Source organism: Onthophagus taurus, chromosome 6 (genome assembly GCF_036711975.1).
Source record: "Onthophagus taurus isolate NC chromosome 6, IU_Otau_3.0, whole genome shotgun sequence".
Classification (NCBI taxonomy): Eukaryota; Metazoa; Arthropoda; class Insecta; order Coleoptera; family Scarabaeidae; genus Onthophagus; species Onthophagus taurus.
This window is the reverse complement of record NC_091971.1, coordinates 20,496,333-20,522,643: the sequence shown is the minus strand read 5'-3', so window position 1 is coordinate 20,522,643 and position 26,311 is coordinate 20,496,333. Positions and strand designations below refer to the sequence as shown.

Below are 26,311 nucleotides of genomic sequence, written 5' to 3'. Positions count from 1 at the left end.
ACAGACGACGACCTCCTATGGTACCGGAATGTTAAATTAATGAATGAATTATCCGGGACATCTTATGAATACTTGCAAAGTTCGGCCAGCGATAGAGGAGGCTCGGAGCGGGTGCCAAAGTTTGTTGGCAAGTCCCGGTTCCGACCGAATTAACGCATTTCTTCGTTCGCATAAAAGCTGCCGCTATTGATCCGACCTAGAAGACCAAACCCCGATCCCTCTACCCACACCCATAAGCAATATAATAGTTTTATTGGAAAGAATCTAAGTTAAGATGAAAGGGCCCTATTTGGCACGCTAAACCCGAATCAGTTGGAATTGTTAAACAAACCATGTTTTCTTTAATACGTTGGCTAGGCGAATCGCTTTACGACCGGACGATTGTTTCTAACGCGGAAAAACACAAACGTTAAATTTAAATTTAGGTAGTCATTCGTTCAGGGAGAAATAAAAACTTTTTCTCAGATATAAATAGTATTTTTCTAACATTAGTCTTCATTATGTGACATGTCTCTTTCTTTAAGTATATTAAAATAGATAATTTTGCGTCATTCAGTTTATCTTTTCTTAATAATAAACATGAAATGTGTACCAACGTTGACAGTATTATTATTGAAAGCTTGCCAAAATTGTCATTGTCAAAAATTAATTATTGTTTTATAATATTGTGTATGTATGTGCTACAGTGAATCGTTCTCTTTGTTGCAGATAGGAATAGCTTTTTTTCAGTCGCAAAGCTTGTGGTAAGTTTCATTTATTAACCAACCCTTATTAAAAATAAAACATCTCAAGAAGTTTGGTGTAAACTCGAACCCTTGGTTTTCAACCTCAAAATTATGAAATGGAAAATTAATTATTACTAAAAACAAATTACATAAAATAGTTTATTTATGTACAATGTTCTGTAATATTGAACATTGAAAAAAATCTTTTCCATTCCCAGAACTGGAATTCATAAAAACACAGTTTTCAAATTGTTTAAAAAAATCACATTTTTTCGCGAACTTACCAAATAAGTATTTTGTAAAAATCGGATTTGACCAAAAAGTGATATCAATATCCACACAATTTATTACAATCTCATTTTCAATCATCTAAATACCCGGAATCCACAAAAACCCAATAAATTAGCAAAATATTCCGTTTAAATCAGTACTTTTTTTCCTGATGATAGAAAATGATTTATCCTTCGATGACAGAAAGTCTTATCTTTATTTATAGGTCTTTGTTATCTGTGGTTTTGAACACATGTTTACAATACAAAAAACAAACGGTTATAGCTTAAAAGTTATATTTTCAAAGTATTTACTCTCAGCTAAGAGTTCCATCTAAATTCTTGGAATCTCTGCGTTTCTTTACTTGAAAGACTTCTATTGAATCATCGATATTATCTGTAATTTCATCTTTGACTTCTGGCTACTTCCAATCCTGAGAGTACTTTTTGGTATTGTAGATATTAAACTTTATATTTTCTTACTGATAATATTTATATGTAACTCACATATATGTAAACGCATATTCATTTGCGTTTATTTACTTATTTAAAACGTCTCGTTCTTCCAGGTTCAATATTTTCCTCATTTTCATTGTGAATAGTATCTTCTAGATTTTTTTAATTAATTTAACTATTTTCAGTGTTTATCCTAATTAATTTAATTCTTTGTTTAATTTCGTTTTGGTATCTTTGTATTTTTCTGTTTCCTCGTTCATTATTTTTAATTCTTCTAGCTTTCGTTATGTGACTGATTAAAAAAGCTTTGTGAGTATTGGTTTTTAGCCGATACATATTTAATTGGATCTGTATTCTCTCTTGAACTATGCTCGTGTCTGCTTTTTGTGAATCGTTTTCTGTGTCAACAATATTTTCAACATCAAGCGTATTTGTTCTTTTTTTTGCAAAGTCAGTTACTATAAAATTAACAAGCATGATAAATTCAGGAAAATCGATTTCGATGGCGTCGTTATATTCGTTACTGTAATTAGTATGATTACTTTAAGTGTTTTAATCTCCGCCGCGGCTTTAAAAGAAAAATACAGTCACATTTAAAAACGAGCTTAAATAAGTTGTATTTGGCAATAAACACACCAGCATTATCTATTTTTCTTCATAAAATTCTCTATTTTGTAAACTTTGGTCTATCTTCCATTCCAACAAATACAACAACTAACACATCGTATTCTATTTACACCAAAAATGTATACAATGCGTCGATTTTTTATATAATGTACCTAATGAAAGAATTTATAATTTATATAACATTAATGGAGGCACTAATCAGTTCATTGTCAAACTTTCAATATGTTCTGTACAGTTTTTTTTCTTTTTCTTCTTCTTGACGAAAGCTCTAGGGTTGTGTTACTCATTCGTTGTTGAAGCTTAAAATAAGGATGTCCAACAGTCCCTCCACCGTTTAGGAGGCGCCCTGGCTTTTCATTCCTAACGATTTTGACCAATCTGTTGTTATTCATCGTGGATACCAACCTCTCCAACCTCTTCTTCTCGCTCGCACCCATCGCACATACCCATGGTATCACACTCATCTCGAATCTGCTTTTACAATGATCCATCAGCCCCAACTATCCGTTATCGGTCTTACAATTTTCATCTCATTTGTGCAGTGCGCTCCTTTTGTTTTTGTCGTCTCCGCCTTTGTTTCCTTAGCATATGTCATCACAGGCCTCCCGCATGCCTTATATATTGTTAATTTTGCAATATATAAGGCACATTTACATACATACCGTCGTTTCTCTAGATTGTGTGCTTTAGCGCGCCAGCGATTCTTATTTTGCAATATTGCTTAGACTCCCATAAGCCGAAATAGTGGCTTCTAGATAATTAAATTCCAATGCTTCTTCGATGATCTTGCTGTTAATATACTATTTTGCATCTACTAGGTTTTCTTGTTATCGTCATAGGCTTGGTATTGCTTCGATATTTGCTGAAGGCCAGTAGGACGACATCATCTGCACAGCACACCATCTTGATTTTTTGTTCACTCAAAATGTAACCATAGTTCATTGTAAAGTAAACTACATACATTGTCTGTTATTCTATCCATGAGTAGATTAAACAACAAGAGGCCGAGGCTGTCGCGTTGTCAAATGCCTGTCCCCACATCTACTTGCTCCGATGCTTGTAAATTAGTTTATTGTTATCTCAAAAGTGTTATGTTGTACTACTGTCTCAATGACGTTGCTATGTGGATTGTTACATACTAACACTGTCGAACGCTTTGGTTAGATCAACAAAACAGAGGAAGGCAGGTTTGTTATACTCTATTAGTTTTTCAACAACCTGTCTGACAATGAAAATGGCTTCAACGGTGGAGCGGTTTTTCCTAAAACTTGTTTATGTATTCATTTGGATATGACTAGTGAAGATTTCTCTGTATTGGTTGCGCAGTGGTATAGCCGTAGTGACCCACCCTCTAACTAGTAGTCGCAGCAGTACTTTTCAAAATAGTATTCAAAAGTTCGGTCAATTGTCTTCATAATCATAATGTGCCTGCTTTGAAAATTTCTTTCTAAATTTCTTTTGAAAAAAAAAAAAGAACTTCTATGAAATAATCCACTTTTAACTAATCCATAACAGCTTTCTCATTGGAACAACGACAAATGAGCGCTTAGGAAGATATGGAGTTATAAAAAAAATGTTTGTAGAAAACACCTAAAGATATGAAATAGATAACTAAACCAATTCTGATCATGTCTGAATCTTCCTCAGAATTAGACCTATTTCTAGCTGTTCGTTAGTGATTTGATCAAGTTGGATTTGGTTAAGTTTAGTTTTATCTTATGCGAAATCTGCATAAATATACAGGATGATTCTCAACCTATACGCATAAACTTGGGGATTTATTCCTCATGACAAATAATGGCTAATAGGTGAAAGAAGTTGTAGCAAAAGTTTTTTAGTTTCCTAGATATCCGTGAAATTTACTTTCAATGAAGAATACATAAAACATTTTAAAATAACATCATAGCAAGTGTTCGAAATTATTTTCCATATTCTGTACACATAATTGGGCACGCCAAATCCACGATTTTTCACAAGCGTGGCCTACACCATTGTGTTGGCGGATAGTCTCGGCAACAACATGTATCCGATTTCGTAATTCTTGCTCATTATACACTTCGGTGGTGTACACTATGTTCGAGCTATCCATCTTCCGGGAAACACATTATTTAAGTGTCGTCATCTTGAAGAAACCACATAGCTTGTCTAACATTAAACGCAACATCCTCAAGAAGTCCCAGTAAATTGTCGTGCAAAATTGTAAATAACGCGCACCATTTAATCGATTATCCAGAATGAAAGAGCCAATAAGTCCGTTCACAATTGCAGACCATACATGCTCAGCAAATCTTTGTTGAGAATGTATTTGGCGAGTAATATGAAATGCTGCACAGCCAATAATACGTGTTGTGGATATCGTGAATACAGTTACATGTGAAAATCATCTCGTCCGTAACTACGTTATTAGTAAAGTTTGGGTTCAACTGATGATGTAACAACCACTCGCAAAATTGGACTCGAGGGGGATGATCCACTGGTAGTATTGCTTGTATGCATTGCGCGTGATATAGATGGAGTTGGTTGTGCTTCAATATTCGCCAAATTGTGCATTGTGATACCCCATTTTGCTCTGCAAGTCCTAGTAGTTAGGCCAAGCTGCTCTTCGACGACATTCAAAATTTCATCCTCGAGATTAACAATGTGTAAAGGTCTAACTGCTTCTCCATTGTGCCCAAGCTTCGGTCGAATATTGCTATTTTCCTTACCACGTTAAAAAAGGATTTAAAAAGGATTCACGTGCCGGATGATATTTCTCTGGAAACCTTTCTGCATAGAGACGAGCCGCAAGCACAGAATTTTGCCGTGATTCCCTGTATGCCAGTACCACGTCCATAAGTTTTTCGTTAGAATTATGCGCCATAATTTTTATAATTTTTAAATGTTATTAGTTATTACACAATTTAAATGTCACAATGATACAAGTGTACTTAAACAACAGTTAACAGTTAAAATTGCAATTCTTTATCACCATCGTAGTTTCAAGTAATTTCTATGTATTCTTAATTCGAAAGGTAATTTCAAGAATATCTAGGAAACTAAAAAACTTTTGCTCCAATTTTTTTCACCAATTAGTGATTATTTGTTATGAGGAGTAAATCCCCAAGTTTATGCGTATGGGTTGAGAATCAGGGTATATATTTCGTAATTTATCGACTATTAGGAACATGAATTTGGACACAAGGTTTTTTAAGAACTTCACATATCTAATTCTTTGCTAACTCTGGTCACATCCATAATTTCTTGAAAAATCATCACTAAGAAAGTTAATACAAAAATCTAACATTAATAAAAAGTTTTACTTTTATTATTGTGTGGTTTCTTTCAATAAACAATTAATACATTAGTGTTCAAAAACTGTTTCTTGCTTCGTGTGGTAGTTCTAGAATCATCTTTCTCGATGCACCATGTAAGTTGGCACTTCTTACAACACCATCTTACATGCATCTAACATACTTAACATCTGAATTGCTTCTCATTTTTAGTTTACGCCCTCCTTATGTTTGTTATACGTTGTTAAAACATGTTGCTTTAGGCAACTTCTTTTGATCATCTCTTTATGTTTTGGCAGCTTAAACAAGAGTTTTAATTAGTAACGTTTATACAGATGCTATTGTCTTTCCATCTTATAAGTAATACTTTGTTATTTGTAACAAATCTATAACATACAATGTTCAATGTGGGTAAGACCCATTAAAACCGTGCAGCAAAATTTTCCATAGAGGTCATGGTGGGCTGCCCTGAACAATCAAGCCCTAATTTTCTTGTGACTGCCGTGCCTCGCTACAGCGCCAGCGCTAGTATATAAAATGCACGATGCTGTTTTCAACTATTTTCGAAATATTTCCACGTGTTCACCTCTCACCACCCTTTGAAGGAAATATCACTTCGGTGAAAGTACAGCATCTACGTCATAAAACTCTGTGAAAGAACCTTTTTACTTCATACTATGAGAACGTGTTGTATTTATTCACAAAGCAATTTATATTAAATTTAGAATTTGGTTATTTCCATATATTTACAGATTTCGGTCTGAAAGGAGATTGTGAAATAAAAATTCCAAAATTTCAATCACCCCTCCTTGAAAAATTGCGGCTTGTCCCAAATACTTTTCCATGAGAACGGGACATTATACAAACTATAGGACTTTTTCATCATGCAACCGAAAAGAAAATTAAATTTTTACTTCTTTTAATATAAAATAATTATGAGATAGAAAATTTATGACTAACTTCACGGGTTCAACATTAATGACATAATACAAATTGAAAAATAGTTATTAATCTGTCTGTTAGAAACGTATAAAATAAATGAAAATACAATTAGAGAGTGGTAATTGTAATTTCATCGCGGTTTGAAGATTAGAAAATAACGTCTCTCCATTGGTGGTAAAAGAAAGATGAGGTTGCGAAATCCGTGAAATTTCAAGTCGGACTGACAGCAACTCTGCTTTTCCTGTATCGCAGCGGAAAACCAACGGTGTCTGAATAATGGAAAGAGCGAAGAGCGTTGTGAAAGATCTCTTCTCTGCCTGTCCCGCGTGATATTACTTTCTCTCTCTCTCTTTTCTCTCCGGTCAGAATTCCATAATTTCGCTATTTCACGCTTTTTGGACGAAACTAATTTAAGAATGAGAAGACGGTGACAAAGTTGATTAATACTTTTTGGGGTAAAGATCGCGATAAAATTGGGACGAAACGGGCACGCTGTCCTTCGTTGTTGGTTCGTTCCTGGAACGTTGCCTGAAGGGTTCGTTCGTTCCTAAATGATTGCGGCGTCGACGTCGGTTCCCCCTTTTCCGTTCCCTCACCGACCCGTTTTCCGTTCTCGGGCGTCGACGGTCCGAATTAAAAACCCGATAGCAACAGCGGCGTCGCGACGCCGGCATATAATCCTCTTCGCCGTGGCCCACTTGTTTCGGCGCCAGCTTCGCCGTCGTCGTCGTCGACGCGACAGACATCCGGGCACCGTATGGGCCGAATTTATGCCCTTCTGGCGGCCCGAGGTTTCACTCCAGATCCTGGTTTATCACCCGGGGTTTCCAGGTTTTTGTTTTATGGTCTTCCTTTTTGTCCTGACCGCGACAAATGGAGATGCACGATGGGAAGGAACGAGTTTTCGTCTGTCCGATAACACGTCCTTCCTTTCTTCTTTTAAATTATTTATTACGTTTTATCATGTTGGATAAATTATTTTTTCAGTTTCTTAAGGTTGAAGGTAGGATTACCTAACGCAAATTTATTTTCTGACATTTTTTTGCAGTTTTTTGTAGTACGTGGTAGATTTTATTTATAATAGAAGAGAAGGGAAAATTATCGTGTTATTTTCAAGAAGGGATTTTGTCGAGCGTTGTTTTCGCGATTTCCGAGTAAAAGAGCCCCGCAGGTGTTTTAGATCTCAGCAAGAAGGAAGGAAACTGGAGCGGTGTAGGGCTACGTTCGCGCTGCGGGTTCCTATTATTATGTTTATTAAAGGTATTAAAGAGGACCGAGATTTCTGTGAAAGGGGCCGCGTCAGCTCGCTAATTGTACATAATGTATCGGAGCCCGAGCAACGAAATTGCGCACATCAGATGAAAGAGAGGGCGTCGCGCGAGCTTACTACCTTGTAAATTGTTCCTCTCTCTGGTAATGCATTAAAGTTTCTCTTCACTTTTCCCTTCCTCCCGCCGCTCTCTTTGGAAAGCGAATTCACAGCAAACAAACAATATCGTATAAAGATAATTCGTTTTGGAAATTAAAATTGCTCGTAACTGTTTCGATTTCACGGATTAATGATGGACACTCGAGAAATAAACCCCTTACGAATGATAAATTTATGGCGTTTTAAATCACTTAAAAATTTTATGCCGCCCCCGAAACCACCGTAATGCCAAACCAATAAATCTGGCATAACGTAGGGCCCGGTATAAGTGACGTAAATTACGTGTGTCGTCAATTTTTAATAACGCAGTTGGCCGAGCATTACCCTATGTGAGGTGGGAGAGACGATTTGGCGCAATATTATCCCGTGTATAAATCACCCTCGGAAAGGGTGAGGGAAATAATATAAATCGCTAACGGGTTGCCCGTCGGTCGAAGCGGGAGCGTACATTTTTAAAGCGATATGAATTAATACCCGCGGTGGCCGAAAATCTAGCACAGTTAATTAATACGTTAAAAATTGATGCGCCATATGGAACGGTCCACATACCCATCTATCACGACCCTGGTTTTTACCTTCTCTCTTTTTTTTCTCTTTCAAAAGGGAAACAGTATTTTTTGCAGCAAAAAATAAGCTTTTTTGGATTATGACATAAAGTGACACTTTATGTTACAAGATAATTTTGTTATTAATTTTTTAATTGACTATTTTGTTACTATGCTGTTGTAACTTGGTCTTTTGTGTTCTGTATCTCTCTGGTTTTCAGAGAGGTAAGTAGGGGGTTATTTTGCCAGAGAACTCTCGACAAATGCTGGGAGGCCCGAAATGGAAACGCCAGGCAAAAAAGGGGCACAATGCGGCCTCGGTAAGCCCCACGGGGCCGTAAATAACGGGGCGCTCTGTCGCCATTCCCAGATAATGCACCAATTTGCACAATCGATACCGCTAAAATTTACATCGTCCCAGCGTCGCGGCGCCAAAATCCACTTTCATTTGTTTTTCCAATTGACAGTGCGAATGCACAATTTGCCAACGACGCTGTGTTTTTGGATCCCTATTTTTGTTTTGCTTTTTTATCTATTTCATCATACTCATAATCTTGTATATCTCTCTAAAATTTACTTCCAAACAACGGGCAGCTGATTCTGATTCAGTTTGTTTTTGGATCTCTGGAATCTACGGACGAATATCGAAATTGGTTTCAGCTTATAATATTAACAGTATTTGCATAAGCAACGACATTAATCTTTATAGAAAAATATGTATTTTTCAACTCGTACTTACGAAAGGATCTTTTCTTGTCAAAGTGTCTGTACGAATAGGCTGGCACCTATTCCTAAGAATAGATCGTACAAATTTTAGAAAAATATTTTGATTTTCGGAAACTGGAAATATTATACAGGGCCCATTATGTATGGAGTATAGTATATATCTTGGTAGGTATCAACTTTATAAAAAAAACATTTTATACAAAAATTGTTTAATATTTTATTTGCCTTAATAAGACAGCATTCAATTGTTTTTATTTCAGAAAACAAATGAGCAATGAATAACACTTGAATTTTCAATGTACTTTTTCGATAGGCTCATTTGATAGAGATTTTTTTTCTCTTTACGATGAAGTAAAATTTTAATTCCCTTATATCAAAAAATTTTTAAAAAAAATGTAAAATTTGTTTATTAACAAAATTTAACTAATAACATTAATCCAGATATCCGAGATTGTCAAGTACCTCGAAGTACTTTTTCGGAATTTTTCGTTTATTTGTTTTATTTTGTATGTACATTTAATTTACGGTAATAGTTCGAGGTATTTGACGATCGCAGATATTTAGATTAATGTTAATGATTAATTTTTATTAATAAACAATTTTTACATTTTTTTCAAAAATTTTCTGATGTAGGGGTACAAAAATTTTACGTCATCGTAAAGAGATAAGTAATCTCTATCAAATAAGCCACTGATACACTGCCATTTAAAAAAATTCAACTGTTAGTCGTTACTCATTTGTTTTCTGAATTAAAAACAATTGAATGCAGTCTTAGAGAGACAATGGATTTATTTTAGACAATTAAAAGCAATATATAACATAAACAACAACATAATGTACATTCTATATTAAGTCTAAAAAGGGCTATCGACCAAAGTCCTACCGCCCCATCTTATTAATTGAAATTTTATCAGCCACATATTGTTATCCTGTCACAATCCTTTTGTAAATAGTGTCGAATTCTGATTGTATAAATAGGGGTGCCATCTTGCTCTTAAATTTGTTAGCTAAAATTAGAAGTCGCTCCGTCAAAGGCTTCATTTCGGTTTTTTCATATAGCGTTTTATTTGCGATGTTGTGCAATGGATTGTTCGGGTGTCTCATTTTCGTTACTGCTCGGAGACTTGTTCTTTCGCCAACTTCCAAACTCCTTAGTGTGCATCGCTTGCTATCATAGGTCAATAGGCTTGCATACTCTAAAATTGGTCTACAAATAGTCTTATAAATATTCGCAGCGCATTTGATGTTAATGCCTTCTTTCTTGTAGGTTAAACTTCTAAACAGCTTTGCTCTTGTGATTGCTTTCATTTTAGCTTTTTTGTGTGTATGTGGAACTTCACTTTGCTGTCAAAGATACCCAAGTACTTGATGTTTGCTGAAGGACTGATTTCTTAAACAGACTATTATGCTACACTGAGTCAAACGCTTTTTGTATGTCTAGAAAAAGAGCTGCTGATTTTATTTGCTGCAAACGACAAGTGTGTAGATTTGAAGTAAGCATAGCTAGTGGATGTATAGTCGATTTCGCTAATCTAAATCCAAACTGATGATGTGGAATCTTATCTTCAACATACATTAGCAGTCGTTTTTTAATAAGATTTTCAAACATTTTCCCGATGACAGAAAGCAACGTTAATGTTCGAGTCTTTTTTTTTTGGGATGCATACTACTGTCCCAGTTTTCCATTTATTAGGAAAGTATTGATTTTGGAAATAAAAGTTGAATGTGTCTTTACATGTGCATGGATGTTAGGATATAATTGTCTAAAAATTGTTCGTGTCAGCTTATCATAGCCGGCCGAAGTATTTTTTTCCTTGCTTAACTACTTAATTCTCAGTATTCTTCTTCGTCGACATTCAATCTGTTACTAGAAATTTGTGCAGTGTTGTCAAACGCTGTAAACCAGTCTTCAATCTGATCGTGATGGTCGTTATCGAATAAGTGATTTTCAGATTTTTTAAAACATTTTTCGAGATATTTAGCATGTACTTGTGCCTTTTCGAAATCAGTGTTACAGCTGGAGTCATCACAGGGATCTATAAGATGAACGGGCTGGATGTTTTTTTTTGTATTTTGATGGTTTTTTGACTTCATTCCAGAAATATTTTCCCTTACTTTGGTTGATATTATTACAAGCTTCAATAAATCTGGAAGATCTGAATTGCCATATTAACTTGTGAATACTTTTACTAAGCTCATTAATTCTCTTCTTAGTGTCAGCATCTTCATTTCCTCTGAACTCTCGGTAGATGCATCTTTTACGTATAATTAACGTTAGGATACAAGGCGGGAGTGGGAAGGAGTAGTGATTTCGTTAAGTGTTTGATAAACCATGATATGTTCTCTGGGTTAATAGCAGGATTGTTATGGATGTAATTTGTCATGTCATTGTTTAGGTTTTCGATATTGCATAAATTAATATTAATGTGTAGTTGAATGTCTACTATTGGGGAGTATGGTTGGGTGTTTAGTTGAAATTCTATGCTGAGGTGGTCTGAACCAAGATCTGTTATTAATTCTAGTGCATGGATGAGAGGATATATGCTTGGTGAGCCTATTACTAAATCAGGCGTGGTGTTGGTATTGGCCTGCATGATAAATGTAGGTGCTGTAGCTATTTCCTTGTATCCAGTCTGATTGAGGAAGTTTGTTAGATGTTTGTTTTTCGAGTTATTTATATTAAAATCTCCGATTATTATGGCGTTATCGTATAGTAACACTTTTATAAAGATAGTATCATCTATTCCATTATGTGGGTGAATATATATCAGGAAAATGTGTAGTTTTTCTTTCCCAAATGGTAATGAAAAGTGTGTGCATTGACTGCTAGAGATGGGTGAATTAGCGCTACACAGCCTCCTCTGATATTAACATTGCCGATTTAAGATATTTTTTCCACTACAGACCAGTTTTGAAATTTGATATGTTCTTTGAATTTTGTTTCTACAAATAAAGCACACTCTATAGGATGAGTATTCAAATAGTTACCTATTAAAAAAGCTTTCCGATGGTAGCTATTGATGTTGGAGTATAGGAATCTGATATTATCCATTGGAAGGTTGTGGTATTGTTGCTTGTTTTCCATTGATTGGTTCCGTGGGTGAAATTACGTTAGGGTTTTCCAAATCAAGCAGAATAATGTACAAGTAACTTCCCGAGAATGAAAGAATTGTATCGACATTGTATGCTTCTATAAATCTTCGTCTTAATTGGTTGATCAGCTCTTGTCTATTGTAATGTTTTTGCGAGTTGATTTTATTATTATAGGTGTTGGTGTATTCTGGATTTATTTCTTACCGCGGGATCGATGTCTGAGCTTTTAATTTTTACGTTTGGAATTCCAGCGAATGCAGCTTTTAGCCTATTTTTACATTTAAGAAACCACGCACTGTGGCCCTCCTGACCACAGGAGTTACATTTCCCTGGCAATGTTGATGTGCATAATGTGGTGTTATGCGTGCCTTCACATTTGCTGCATTTTATTGGTTGCTTACAATTGCCTGTGGTATGCAGAAAAGAGTTACATTTAGAGGAATGCAGTCTTATTATGGCAAATAAAATATTAAGCAACTTTTGTATAAAATGCATTTTTATAAAGTCATACATAATGACTTTATAAAATTATGTTCATACATAATGGGCATCCTGTATAACTCATTATGGCAACCATAATTTTAAAACTGAAAAAAGCTTTTAACTTCTAACCACTTGTTTTGAACGAAATAAAATAAACTTCAACTGTTACATCTAAGGACATGATGATCAGGCAGCCAAAAATTATACATTATTTTTTAGATTTCCAACAAGTAAAATACATGGCGTCGAGATCCCACAGCGCTCGTGAACCAATCCTGCACATCTCTGACATTTATACCAGTTCTCTTGACTTCCCGAGTATTTTTACGTGCATATGATGCATTTATTATGATTTGCAGTACGGTTGTTGTCATTCCTCTTTTTAATCCGACTGGAGCTTGAAATTTGTTTTCTATTTTTTTCCATTATTTTCAAGCTTTTTTATCGTTTTGCTTATTATCGTTGAATTAATATTCTTAAAAGACCAAGTCATTATTGTACGGCGTTTCCGTAATAATTTTCGATTTTACGGACATTCTAGATGTAATCTTTGCTAATAGTTGAGTTATAAATATCTTAGTAGTATAGTTGGGAATTATTCTCTTCCACGGATGACGAAATAGAGGGAATATAAGTTTTATACAGTTCAATTTGAAAGACAGAAGTCTTTATTTTAATTATTAGCAATGCTTTGGCTTGAGCGAAATCAAATACCTGTGTTCTGTGTTAGTCATGACATTCTATTTTGGATAGCTACCTACGCAACATTAGACATAATTTATTTATTTTATATTAACAACTTTAAATGAACAAACATCTTGTAGTTCGTTTTATCTGTGTGCGCAGCGAGTTGTCAATCTGGGTCAAAAATGATGATCTTCCTGTTTATTAACTCGCTAGAGTACGTTAATATTTATAAGGTAAACTCGCCTGACTGAGTTTAAAGGTAGGATGTTGTTTGTCGCTAAAGTCAAGATGAGAGGATATGTATACACACGTAGCACAAGCCGCTTGCGCAACCTCTTAATATTTACTTCGTTTATAAGGACTATCGTCAGCAGTTTCGAAAGGTAAGGATACAGCTTAGAGTTGTGTCTCTGATGTCATCTGTGCTCCACTTCTTCCCCAAAGGCTTTCAATCACAGGTCTTTCAGATAGAACTAGTCACACATGATATGTTTGATCGTCTCAGTGTTAATTAAGTCTCAGTGTCCATAATCAGCCCAGAACTGATCTTTTCCTATTTAGAGCTAAAACAGCTTACTCTGCCGATTTTAGCGGTACCGTTTCCCTCTACTATTATGAGACTAAAATTGAGGATATATTTTTTTGTTGACATCACCGTCTTAAAGATGGCGGAATTTAAATCGAGTTCAAAAAATGCGGTTTACCGAACATCAAAGGAACCGACGTCAATGTCATTTCTGGTTATTCTGTGACTCTTTTGGTGACAAACCTCATCTCTTCCCAAGTAGTCTTGGATACTAGTCGAAAGCTGTTACACGCTTTCTAGACCATGTGATGTTAGTGCGATTTCCATAATAACTTGAATTTATAACGATTGGTCTTAAAGCAAGAAATGGTTTCTGGAATTTTCGACTTTTCGCATTAGTTTGAAAAGAATAAAGTTTTGATCTTTCAATTGTTTATGATGTTCAAGTAAAATGTAGCTATATCGTGGATAAGGAGTATCCTCATTTAATACCACCCTGTACTTAACGATGCAGCTTCGTCAAATACATTATATAAACTGTCTAACTGAAGAGTTTGGAAACTGCAAATTTTTAATCTAATATTCTTGAATTAGTGGTAGAGCCTTTATCATCATGTGACTACAGAAGATGATAGTTGTAACTCTTCTGAGAGGTGAAAAACCTGTGTATGTTTCATCATTTCAGCGATGTAACCATAGCTGATGCGCTTTACGACGCTGGGTGTCCAAAATGTACTGGTTTGTACAGCAGATGCTTTTAAAAGACCAAAAATGATCTTCAAAAGATATTCCAGCAGCCTTAGCAGCGGAACTTCATCATAACCTAGATTTAGTATCTTCATAAATTCCATTAGTTCCTCAGGAATGTATAACTTAACAACCATAAAGCGGTTATAAGCAACAGATAAAAACATACATTCCTTAGCAGAAAATTCTTAAATACTTCAAACGTATTAGGCATATAGATTAGGGACTATTGTAGTTATTTTTGAAATCATTTCAAATGTACTTTTTAATCATTCTGTAATCTAAAATGGAAATATAATCTATCAACGATCCCCACTTTCTTTTTTACAATCATTAACGCTTTTTCAAAATCAAACTTTTGTACTACGACTCTATTGGTTACAAGAAGTAGTTTATAACGTAGTAGTTTATAAATTAAGTCTCATTAATGTCGACGAGGGCGTTAGCTGTTTTGGTCTGATTGAAAATCTTTAAAACAACCTATAAATTAAATGTCTGTTGATAAAATAAATTGATCATTAAAGATTTTATTGGTTACTTTATTCACACCGAGTGAGTCATACAATCTGGTTAGTTATTGCGCATATGCCACGGTGCACAACTTTCTAATACCTTAAAAAGTGAGAGTAAGACGTTCTTGCTGAGATTACGTGATCTTAAATGTATTACTTTTTTTTCCTTTTGTCGTTTTAATACCGCATTGACCTAAAATGTTCCTCAAAAATCTAGTATTTCGAAAATTTAATACTGCGGTGGTTAGTAAAGTGTTAGGTGGACATGCGAGCGTAGTAAATCGAATAACACCGCGATATCTGAGTCGTTGGACATATTTTACAAGGGGGCCCGCAAACTGAAACTATTTTCGCTTTATTACGACAACAAAGTATCCGTTGACTTTATCACGAACCTGCTGGCGTCTGGCGGCGCGTCTCGCCCTTTTCCTCCCCCTTTTCGCCATCGATCCATACGCTACGGACCTCGTAAATTCGACTGCCACAACGGTACCGTATAAATTTCGACGACGGATCTAGCAACCGCATTGCAACATCCGAATTATCTCTCCCTATCTTCGATATTTGAAGGATCGTAATTGCGGCAGCGGGGAATTGGTTTTCGTACGAGGCGTAACCGGCATTTGATTCGATCCTTCCTGGTCCTATTCTCCAGTTTGTTCCCGCTTTATACAATCTACTTTGGCGGTTTAAAAAACATCTAACAATAAAATAATCCTGTTTTGGAATTAGGAATCTGATGTTGTTCGCTTAGGTTGAATTTATAAGCATGTTGAAATTTCGAGGAGGACTAAACAAAAGATGGTGGATCCGTCAAATATTTAAGGAGTAATCAAATTAGCATATTTTGCCGAAACGTGCCATCACCGTATCTTCAAGCAACAGAGTGTCGATGACCGAGATGAGTGTCATGTCGATTTAATTTTACAAGGAATTGTAATTTATTTACTAAGGTTCAAGGTGATTCGATGCAACTAAAAATAAATTTGTTTATGTAGGGTGGAATTAAGTGCAGTGAAACCTCGATATAACGGACTAATACGGGGAAGGGAGTGTCTGTTATAGCCAAAAGTCCGTTGTGCAGAAATTCGGACAGCTATATATACCGTTGCGGACCTTTAGGGGCCCATATACGGTGATGCAAAACTGAAGCAAGTTTGCATGCGAGCAAATGTGAAACGAAAATGATGGAACACACGGTTCAAATTTACTTGTCAGTTTTAGTATCAGTTTCACAGTTGCGACTAAGAAAGGTGCGACTTGTTAACTATAATGAATGTAATACGGCAACATGATTTATATTTAATTGCTACTACTATCGCAATAGTAGTGAAGAAGAAGACAGGAAGAGATCAAAATGGGTAAAAAATGGGATGAATACAAAAATGTCCGAGAACGTTTTGTAAGGTACTTTATTGCTGATGGGCGCGTGCCTTGGAAACATGATCGTGTTACATATCAAGAATAATGGAAATGTTAATGTTAATTTTGAAAATGTACTTACATAACACTGTTTCGTTATCATGCATAGTGTCCTTATGTATCTTAACCCTACTGTACGAATAAATAAAATAGATAAAGCCTTCTCCAGTTCTTTATTTAAAAATAATAGTATACATTATTCACTTAAGAATTGTGAATAATATTGCCCGGTTGATAATGGCGTGGTTAGTTGAGAATCGAAAGTTTGGGATACTGTTTGAAATTCGACATTTTTGTTGGAAAATCCCAGAATCAACTTATGGGGCAGAGTCTAGATTCTAGGGTTGTGTACAAGCAAAAAAGTACTGAATACTTTACTTGCAGTACATGTTTACTGTAAGTAGCTCAACTCTGTGTACAAGCTTACTTAGGGTCTTGAGCAAATTAATAATTTTTTTAACAGTATGGAACTAATGCAAAATTTAAAGCAACGTTATCCTACGTTAAAAAATCGTTATTTTACTTACTATTGAAAGTAATGGAAGTAGATAAACTACTTGGAGTAAACAAATAGTTCTTCAAGTACTTCTTATGTCAAACAAGTAACAAGTATCCAGTACATTTTAAGCTAAATACTGAAAGTACAAGTATTAAGTACCTACAATTTGAAAGTACTGGCAGTAAACTACTTAAAGTAAACAAGTACTGAATACTTTACTTGCAGTACATTTTACTGCGAGTAGCTCAACTCTGTGTACAAGCTTACTGAGGGTGTTGAACAAAAAAACCATACAATATTTTTTGATAATTTTTTAACAGTGTGGAACTAATGCAAAATTTAAAGCAACGTGGGATATATGCAGTTAGAACAGTGAATGTGCCTCGAAAGTATTTACCTAATTTTAAAATGGACAAGCAGCTCCAAAGAGGTGAATTCGACAAGTGATACAAAACTATTTGCAATAAAATGGAAAGATAAAATGTCCGTACCTTTTATTAAATTATCCACAAGTCCTGAAGGAAATTGGAAATATTTTGCCCAAAAATGCTAACTAATTATAACGTAACATGAACAGTGTCGATAAATTCGATCAACTTTTAGGTAGCTACAAATGACCTTATGACCTTTTAAAATTGTTTACTTAAAGAATATAAAAAAAACATCTGTAAAAACTTTGCTGCAGTTGAGCAAAATGTTATGTTCAACACCATGTTGTATATGTTACATTGAACTAAAACTAAACCTAGAACTAGAATGTTTTGGGTTTAGCCGTGTCTTCAGACGCACGTCTAAACCCGAATGTTCCTAGTTCTAGGTCTAGTGTTAGTTCTGGTTTTAAGTGTTATTCAGCACTAGATCGCTGTATATTTTTATTGGACGAAAAGTAGAACTAACACTAGACTTAGAATTAAATTAGTAAATAAGGGCCGTCTTCAGAGACGTACAGCTAAACCCAAATGTTTTTAGTTCTAGGTCTAGTGTTGGTTCTAGTACTAGTGTTTATGCGTGACGTCACGAACGGGCCTTACAGTTATACAGTTGTTCCCGGGATATAGCAGTCCTCTTAGATTCTACCGTGCTTATATAAATATAAAGGTAGATTGCGCGCAACGGTGTAGGCAGCTGTTCGAATTTGTGTGCATTAAAATTATTCTTTTGGCTATAACGGACTCTCCCTTCCCCGTATTAGTCCGTTATATCAATATTTTACTGTATTTATTTCCCTGGTTTTATTATTATTTGTTCATGATAAAAGTAAAAGTTGAATCATTGACTTGTGACATAATCGTTGTATTGATTAATTTAAGCGATCAGGCGGAGGAATAATATCTATCTAAAAAGTGGTTCTATAAATACGTTATCGGGTGAAACTTCGCGTTGTGGTACAGGCGTTGATGTGTAAACCACCGATAATAATGGACCTCAATAAAAAGTCGAATCATTTTTAGCGATTTATCAGTCGACCTTGACTTTTTCATTGGCCAGTCCTTTGTGATTTACGCAACAAACACTGCGCGTTAATCGACAATTTTTGTGTTTTTAGTTCGTATTTTGACAGTTTCGGCAAATTACAAACGCAGTTTACCTCGGATATTTGAACTTTTCGACTGTGTCTACGTTTACATAATCGGTCAATTTCCAATGAAAACAATGAAGGGTAAAAGAGTACACCGATTGAAAATAAAAAAAAAAAAAATACGGCCGCTTTGCTTTTGTTTTTTCTACGTGGGGGCAAAAATATTTGTATAACCACGATCGCATTTGTCGTTTAATTTTTGATCCATTTTAGCAACGATTCGTCAAAATTTAAACCGTATTAATTTTCGCTGTTGACGTTTTCCATCGTTTAATAGATTTATCATTGCAAATATTTCACGCTGCATTACACCTGCTCAGTTTATATTGTAAAAATATTAGCTTTATTATTTACGCTTGTTATAATCAGCTGTATTCATTACTAAAATGAGGGAATTATCCAGAAAAGCAGTTATTAATTTATAATAATACCCCAAGCTATTATAGATTATTCTGTTAATGAAGTGGGGCTAGTTGGAAATAATTAAACGGAATTTAATCCTGTTGTAATTATTATTATAAATATTATCTTTATTTAAACATCCGAAAATCAGTCATATTAAATTTAAATCGGTTGGTGATGATTCATGATGGGTCGGTGCTTTAAAATTCAGAAAATGCAATACATCTTTAGTGAAAGGAGAGAAACTGTTGAAAACATTCGAAACCCTACTTGTACTATTAATAATGGCACGGATGCCAGCCAAAAATTTAAATATAGACCAGCACCCAAATATACCGCGCGTAACATGTTACTTTGGTCAGAGCGAAACGAACGCACTGAACAGATTGTCACGGGGTTTTCACGGCAACCCATTTATATGCAAATTCGACGGTAATGATATTCTGATAATAGGTTGCAAAAAACTGGGCGTATAAACGAATTTCGTGGCAACCCTCATTCTTTTTTTAAGTTAACATCGATAGGTTTATGACGTTATTCGGTGGCCAATTTGGACGTTTATGTTCTTTTTCGGAAAAAATTAAGATTCGTTTCCTGTTAAATTTTCCGTTTTTATACCCCCTTGTAAAATGTTGAAAAGCACGCTACTCCTCCATCTCACGATCAGTCACGTTTGGAAGAAATTTAGAGAGGGGGTCTTGTTCGCAACGAAAGGTTAATTGGATATTTAGAGTGCTTGCTTAGGTCTGTCAATTACGCTTGGCACTGGAATTTGACTTCGCACTGACCTCTACATCAGATAAATTCCTTTGGACGCTATTCAAACGTCTATTCTTATTTCTTAATAGCGAAAGTAAATAATGTTATATATTTTTTTAGTTTTTGTTTTTAAAGATGAATGCGTTGTAGATTCGATCGGAATGTATAAGAAAAAAACGACAACTTTAATGCGTCAATTTCGAGGTTGCAGAATAAGCCCATAAACAAAGTTAAGCCGGAGCGGTCCGCAGCAATCTCTTTCTAATTTCGAGGAGGCAGTCCATAAAGTCGGTCGGGGCGCAATACCTACGCCCAACGCCCCTACAATCTCCTGGAGGACGCGGCGCCGATGCCCCTATAAAAAAAGAACAAGAAGAAGCAGTTCCGCCAAGCTACACCTGCGGATAAGGGGGCACGTGGGGATTATGAATACCGTATTGGGCGCTCTTCTATATTGCTTCTGTCGGGGAAAAAAGCGTATTTCTACTCGGAACATAGAGAATGCGCCCGATCTGTGATACACAAAACGATTCTTTCTTGGCATCGAACTCCCCTCCGCTGACGACGTACTACATCACAACCTTTTAAAGTTAATCTATAATCGAGTTTAATCCGTAAATACAAATTGATACGATACTATCGCGAAACTATATATGCCGCGTAATAACGTAAACGAGAAATTTGTCGGTTTTCGGGATTTGTGGGCGTTGGAAAAAAACGTGTTAATTAACAGGGGTGCATTAAAATTCCATTGGCGTTCGGCGAAAAATGAAAAACTCTGCGGTATACGGACCGAAATCCCTAAACAATGGTCGGTTTTAGTGGGGAAAAATCAGTATTCATATAACGAGCTGGCCGCGCGAGGGTGATGTGCTGCGTCCGAAATTCCGTTAATTTGAAGGGCATAACGCAACCCAACCTAAAATATACTTCAAAAATACGTTTTAACGGTCGTAATCGGTGGCGAACGCTCTTGATAGTTCTAATTAAATTCCGTGGCGGCGCGCGAAACTGCACCGACTTAATTAAATTATTAATTATTCCTGAGACCGGCCGCTATTTGTCATCGGTCCGAAAGGGGACCAGGTGAACGCGAGAGCCTTCCCTAAGAACCTAAAGGGCTATTACTCATTTGTTCACTTCGCAAATTCCCGGATTATGAATCCGAAAGGTCCGTTAATGGTATCACCACTCCGAATCAATTTGCTCATCCTCTTCTCTCTCTCTCTCTCGTTTTCGCTCGTTCATTCTACGCCCCATTTCGAAGATCAATTTTGCCGCTTTAACGGCTAATGGAACTTTTTCCGAACGACTGACAATCGAACGTGGCGCTCACTCATTGTACCACTTGCGGTCAACGATATTCAATATTACGTGAGAAGCGGTCTAAAATTTACACCATTACGTAATTCTCCTTGGATAATATAACATGAACGTCTACATTTACCAACCGCGTTATTTTAAGCAACACATATCGCATAACAAGTAACGATTAAATTATAAAAATAATATGTACACGTTATCTACTTGTTTAAGGTTTAACTCTTATTGGAGCAAGTGTTTAATATAAAATTTTGCTCAATTGGACTTTTTATATTCTTTAAGTAAACGTTTTTAAAGGTCATATATAGGTTGATATTTATATGATATTTCATCAAAGCATATACAGTTTTTTAAACAATAAAATATCCTATATCTATTTTGGTGTTTATTTTGGACATACTCGTATTCTATAATTCTGTACAAAAAAAAACAATAATCTTGAATAAAACAAAAATATATTCTTTAAATATGAAACAAAAATAAAAAAAATATTTACTGTGATAAGCTTGGAAACAGGATTTTAGTTTCCCTAAACAAAGTGGTATTTGACAAGTACTACATACCCAGTCAGTGCTATATTCACTGGGTATGTAGTACTTCACACCACGTTTATGCTGATGCGCAACAGAATTTAATCACACACTCTCTGGTACAAACAGCTTTGATTTTTTAATTTATAGTTTTGGTACTGATTTCTTAGATCTTTTGGAATTAGATACTAAAACTGGGCCTACAAGACCGGCTACAACAACCCTCGAGAAATCTTTTGCCGTTAATCTATCAGGTAGATTCATTGTTTTATATAGGCAATATGCGTTTATCTAGTAACTAAAAACATATGCGATGCCACCATTTGTTGATTCGACGATCTATTTTGTAGCTAGCTAAAAGTTGATCGAATTTATCGACACTGTTCATGTTGGAGATATAGTCAGTCAGCACTTTTGGGCACAATATTTCCAATATATTTCCATTTTTCTCTCTTCTATTAACTTTCGCGCAATCTTCAGCATTGTGATAATTGTGATAAAAGGTGTACCGACCTTTTATCATCTTTCCGTTTTACTGCAAATAGTTTTGTACCAGTCGAATTCATCTCTTTGGAGCTGCTTGTCCATTTCAAAATTAGGTAAATTCTTTCGAGACACATTCATTGTTCCAACTGCATATATCCCACGTTGCTTTAAATTTTGCATTAAACTGTTAAAAAGATTATCAAAAAATATTGTATGTTTTTTTTGTTCAAGACCCTCAGTACTTCAGTAATTCAGTACTTTTTTACTTTAAGTAGTTTACTGCCAGTACTTTCAAATTGTAGGTACTTAATACTTGTACATTCAGTATTTAGCTTAAAATGTACTGGATACTTGTTACTTGTTTGACATAAGAAGTACTTGAAGAACTATTTGTTTACTCCAAGTAGTTTATCTACTTCCATTACTTTCAATAGTAAGTAAAATAACGATTTTTTAAAGTTTTCTTATACCTAACATTTGTCATCATACGTATATTCAGTGAGGGGCGCTGGGTAAATACCTGACGGGTAGGTATTTAGAAAATGGGTATTTATCCGGGTATTTACCCCGGCCCAGGGTAAATACCCAAACAGTACGTATAAAAGTGATACAAGTAGAAATATATCAGACTCCGAAAAAATGAAGAGGAAGATGATGAAATGGACGTTGAAGACGAGGAATTGTCAACGATCGAAGACGTATTATCATCAGACGAATCTGTCGTAATTTAGATTAGATCAAGTTATTATGATTATTATCATCAAGCCATTGTTGGACATAGGCTTCCCCTATTCTGTTCCATTCGATTATATTCTGCGCTGTCTGAATCCAATTGTTGAGCTTTGCCACAATGTTGACCACATCATTTGCACCAGTTCTTCTTCATAGGTCTTCATTTCGGTCTTTGCGTTACTTTGAGCCTCCTGGCAGTGGCTACCGTTAATGTTAATGTTTCGGAGCCTTATGTCATAAGCGAAAACACGCATTGATTGAAAGCCTTTCTTTTCAAATATATCGCTCTTGAAGATGTCTCTAAGTTTCCTGTAGGCTGCTCAGTTCGCTTGTTTGATTATCTCTCGAACAGATACACGAACCGCATGGCCAAGATACACATCTGTCAACCCTCTCAATCTCATTATCCCCAATGTTGATGGTAGACTTGGGAACAAGATTTGTCATAAATTTTGATTTCTTTACGTTAATATTTAGCCCGATTCTTGCACACACCTCCTTTAAGTCGTTCAGCATTAGTTTCATCTCTCCAAGGCTATCCAAAATAAGAACTATATAGTCCACGTAGCGTAAATTACTTAGGTATTTGCCATCAATGTTGATGCTTTTTTGGATCAAATCCAATTGTTTAAATGCATTCTCCAGGACTGTGATGAACAATTTGGGTTCAACATTGTATCGCTTTATTTTACTCATAATCAGTACTTTACTATTTCTATTTATGTAATTTTACCGTCATTGTAGCATTCTTGTAGATGTTATAAACAAGTTTGGTGTATCGATAATCGACTCTGCATTCTTGAAGTGCTTGCAAAACTGCCAACAACTCAATTTAAATTAAATTTCATAAATACCTTTAAATACCCATCATGGGTAAATACCCCCTGGTATATATCCAGGAAATTTACCCTTGAAAATAAATACCCGGGTATTTAACAACACTGCGTATATTAGTTATACAGGTGTCTTACGTAACTGATTCGTTAGAACTGTTTCAGATTCCACTATTCGTAGAGATTTGAAATTTTAGTAGCATGGCTTGTTCATGCGGAACTTTCGATCCAAAATATCTTCCAGATGGCCGCCACTTCCGTTCTACCGGAAGTAGACCATAACTTCGTTATTTTAAATGGAATGTTATAGTTTTTATTATACCGTTTAATTGTGCGTAAAAAAATAGGTTGAATTTGACAAAAGTTATTGGTATCTAGCGCTTTTCGTTTTCGAGTTACTTTGGTTTTAAGCTTTTTTTGATAAATTTCAACATACTCTTTAAAACCACATATCTCAGCCAGATCCTGGGATTTTCCAACAAAAATGTCGAATTTCAAACAGTATCCCAGCTTATCGCAGAGCATCCATACTTTGTAATCCCTTTTTATGGGTTCTTAGGCATATACTGTTTTAGCACACTTCTACCTTAAAATTTGATCATCGACTCATCCAAGGCTAATACTTCACTTGGTAAAAGACAATACTTAAAAGCTTTTTCTAAATTATCTAACAACGGCCGTACTTTATAGAGACGATCAAAACATTCCGAATCACTATTAGATATAGCACAGTTATCATTGTCCTAACAGCCAACCAATTCTTTTTTGCGTTATAAGGGAGCTAATGTAAGAATCACGTAGATCTGGTGCACTGTACGGATAATCTTTGTAACTTGGTAAATGCTTGATCCTCATAAATAAATTTATTCCTAAAAAGGCTTGCTCGGCATATAAATTTGTTTGAAAAACTATATGATTTATAAAATTTTCGCCGAAAAATAGTTGAAATACAGAATATGGTGTCGGATTTGAGTTGGCTATTTCGTCACGAACACTGCTGATTTCACCAAAAGGGTGAGGTGAAGAAAGTCTTTCCGTCAGTTATGCAGCCACTGATATCCCACATCAGTGGCTGCATAACTGTAGTTAAGTTTTTTTTAATTCTTGCTTGAAATACAGATAAAAGTTTGTTGTCATCTGAATCATTTTCACTGGAATAAATATCAATATTTTTATTTATAGCTTAATCTATATCTGTATCATATAAATCTGACTCGTCACCAAACGGCAAAGAATAAGCGTATAGGTCTTTTTCCAGGTCACTTTTAAGATCCTCTCGACTCATTCCTACTAGACGAAATGATAGATTGCCTGATATTTCCTGCACAGAAATACATTTGTAGAAATTTTTACTGGCAGATAAAAAATGGATTATAGGTGGTACAAATATTGAACCAGATAATCAAAATAATTACTGGTTATCAAAATTATATATCCGTAAAACAATATATTCAACTTACCTGAACTGATGTAACACTGTTTCACATAAAAAAAAAACACAAATAAAACATGATTTTTGATAAATGTGTGCTCAATTTATAGAGACATACACGAACTATGAACATTTAACTTTAAATCCACCGGCTATGCGCTAAACAAGTTTGTTCGTGTAATAAACTCGTGATTAGTGATTGTAATGCACTAACGTACGATGGAACGATGGTGGTTTAAAATTTTTTTTTTAATTGGTGGTGTACATTATAGACCACTGTGTCAGTTGGGTGAAAATTTAGGTGGTTTATTTTTTGTACCACTGCAAGAGTTAAAAATCGGTATTTTTTATTCGGAATTGAAATGTTTATTGCTTTAAAAGTTATTGGATTGGAAAATTGGAATTATCCCAATTTATTCTGTATAGTTAACAATTTTTAGTTTGGATCGGGGGTTCGATGTAACTTAAACTTGAAGGAAGAAGTCTGGTGGTACAGGGAAGTTTCCGAAAGTGTCGTATATCTGGTGAGGGTGGGTAACGTCATGGGGGCCACACTTATCCCGAAGAAGAACTGTAATAGAGTAGAAAATTGAAGTTCGCGAAATTCCCCGCCCTTATTTATCGTCGTTGCGAGGCGGCGACCCGCGTTGGCGCGTCGCCGCTGCTTATGCAAATTCTCGAACGGCCATAATATGTCCGTGAGGGTATGGCGGGGTCATAGACGGCAGCGAATGTAAATTTATTAAAATCGCACGGCGTTCGGGACGACGGACGTCCCCGGGCGCCGCGGCGGCCGTCCGTCTCGGCCTCTCGCCGATAGGAATTGATGTTTGCCCCCCTAATAACAATTCATACGCTCGAACGGGCCAGCAGAATGTGGACCGAGCGCGGATGGCATTTTCATTCTAGTAAGTCTGACGTATTTTCAAATATTTGTGACGGGGATTATCTACGCTTTCACACGTACTCTGAACGAATCCCCCTCGTTACTCACGATATACTATGTTTACCCAATGCTCTACGAATTATCCAAAAGATTTTCTTTTTCATTTTAACTTATTTTTATTATAAAAGAAAATCGACGGATGCCGATATCACCAATATACACAACTCGAGTATCTAATTTTAAATTTAGCCCCGACTCGTAAAACTGACGTCTCAGAGCAAAGAACGTAAACTTACCGAGCGTTGGATTCCGGTTTTAATTTCCCATAGGTTCGTTTAGAGCATTCCGGGCATAAATATTTGACACGCGCGGTCTGGAATAATACATTGTTC

The 26,311-nt window shown here is 35.6% G+C and overlaps 1 protein-coding gene across 10 annotated transcripts in view; it reads left to right on the top strand.

Moving 5' to 3' along the window:
* The window catches only part of LOC111426499 (splicing regulator muscleblind), a 154,692-nt gene that overhangs the window by 9,927 nt on the left and 118,454 nt on the right, over window positions 1-26,311 (top strand). For 9 of the 10 annotated variants that reach the window (XR_011640814.1, XR_011640807.1, XR_011640813.1 and 6 more), the window contains exon 2: window positions 709-743. The exons of the other annotated variant lie outside the window; for it this stretch is intronic. The gene's annotated coding sequence lies outside the window, so the exon portion shown is untranslated. The remainder of the gene's footprint in view (window positions 1-708; window positions 744-26,311) is intronic. 10 annotated transcript variants of the gene reach the window in all.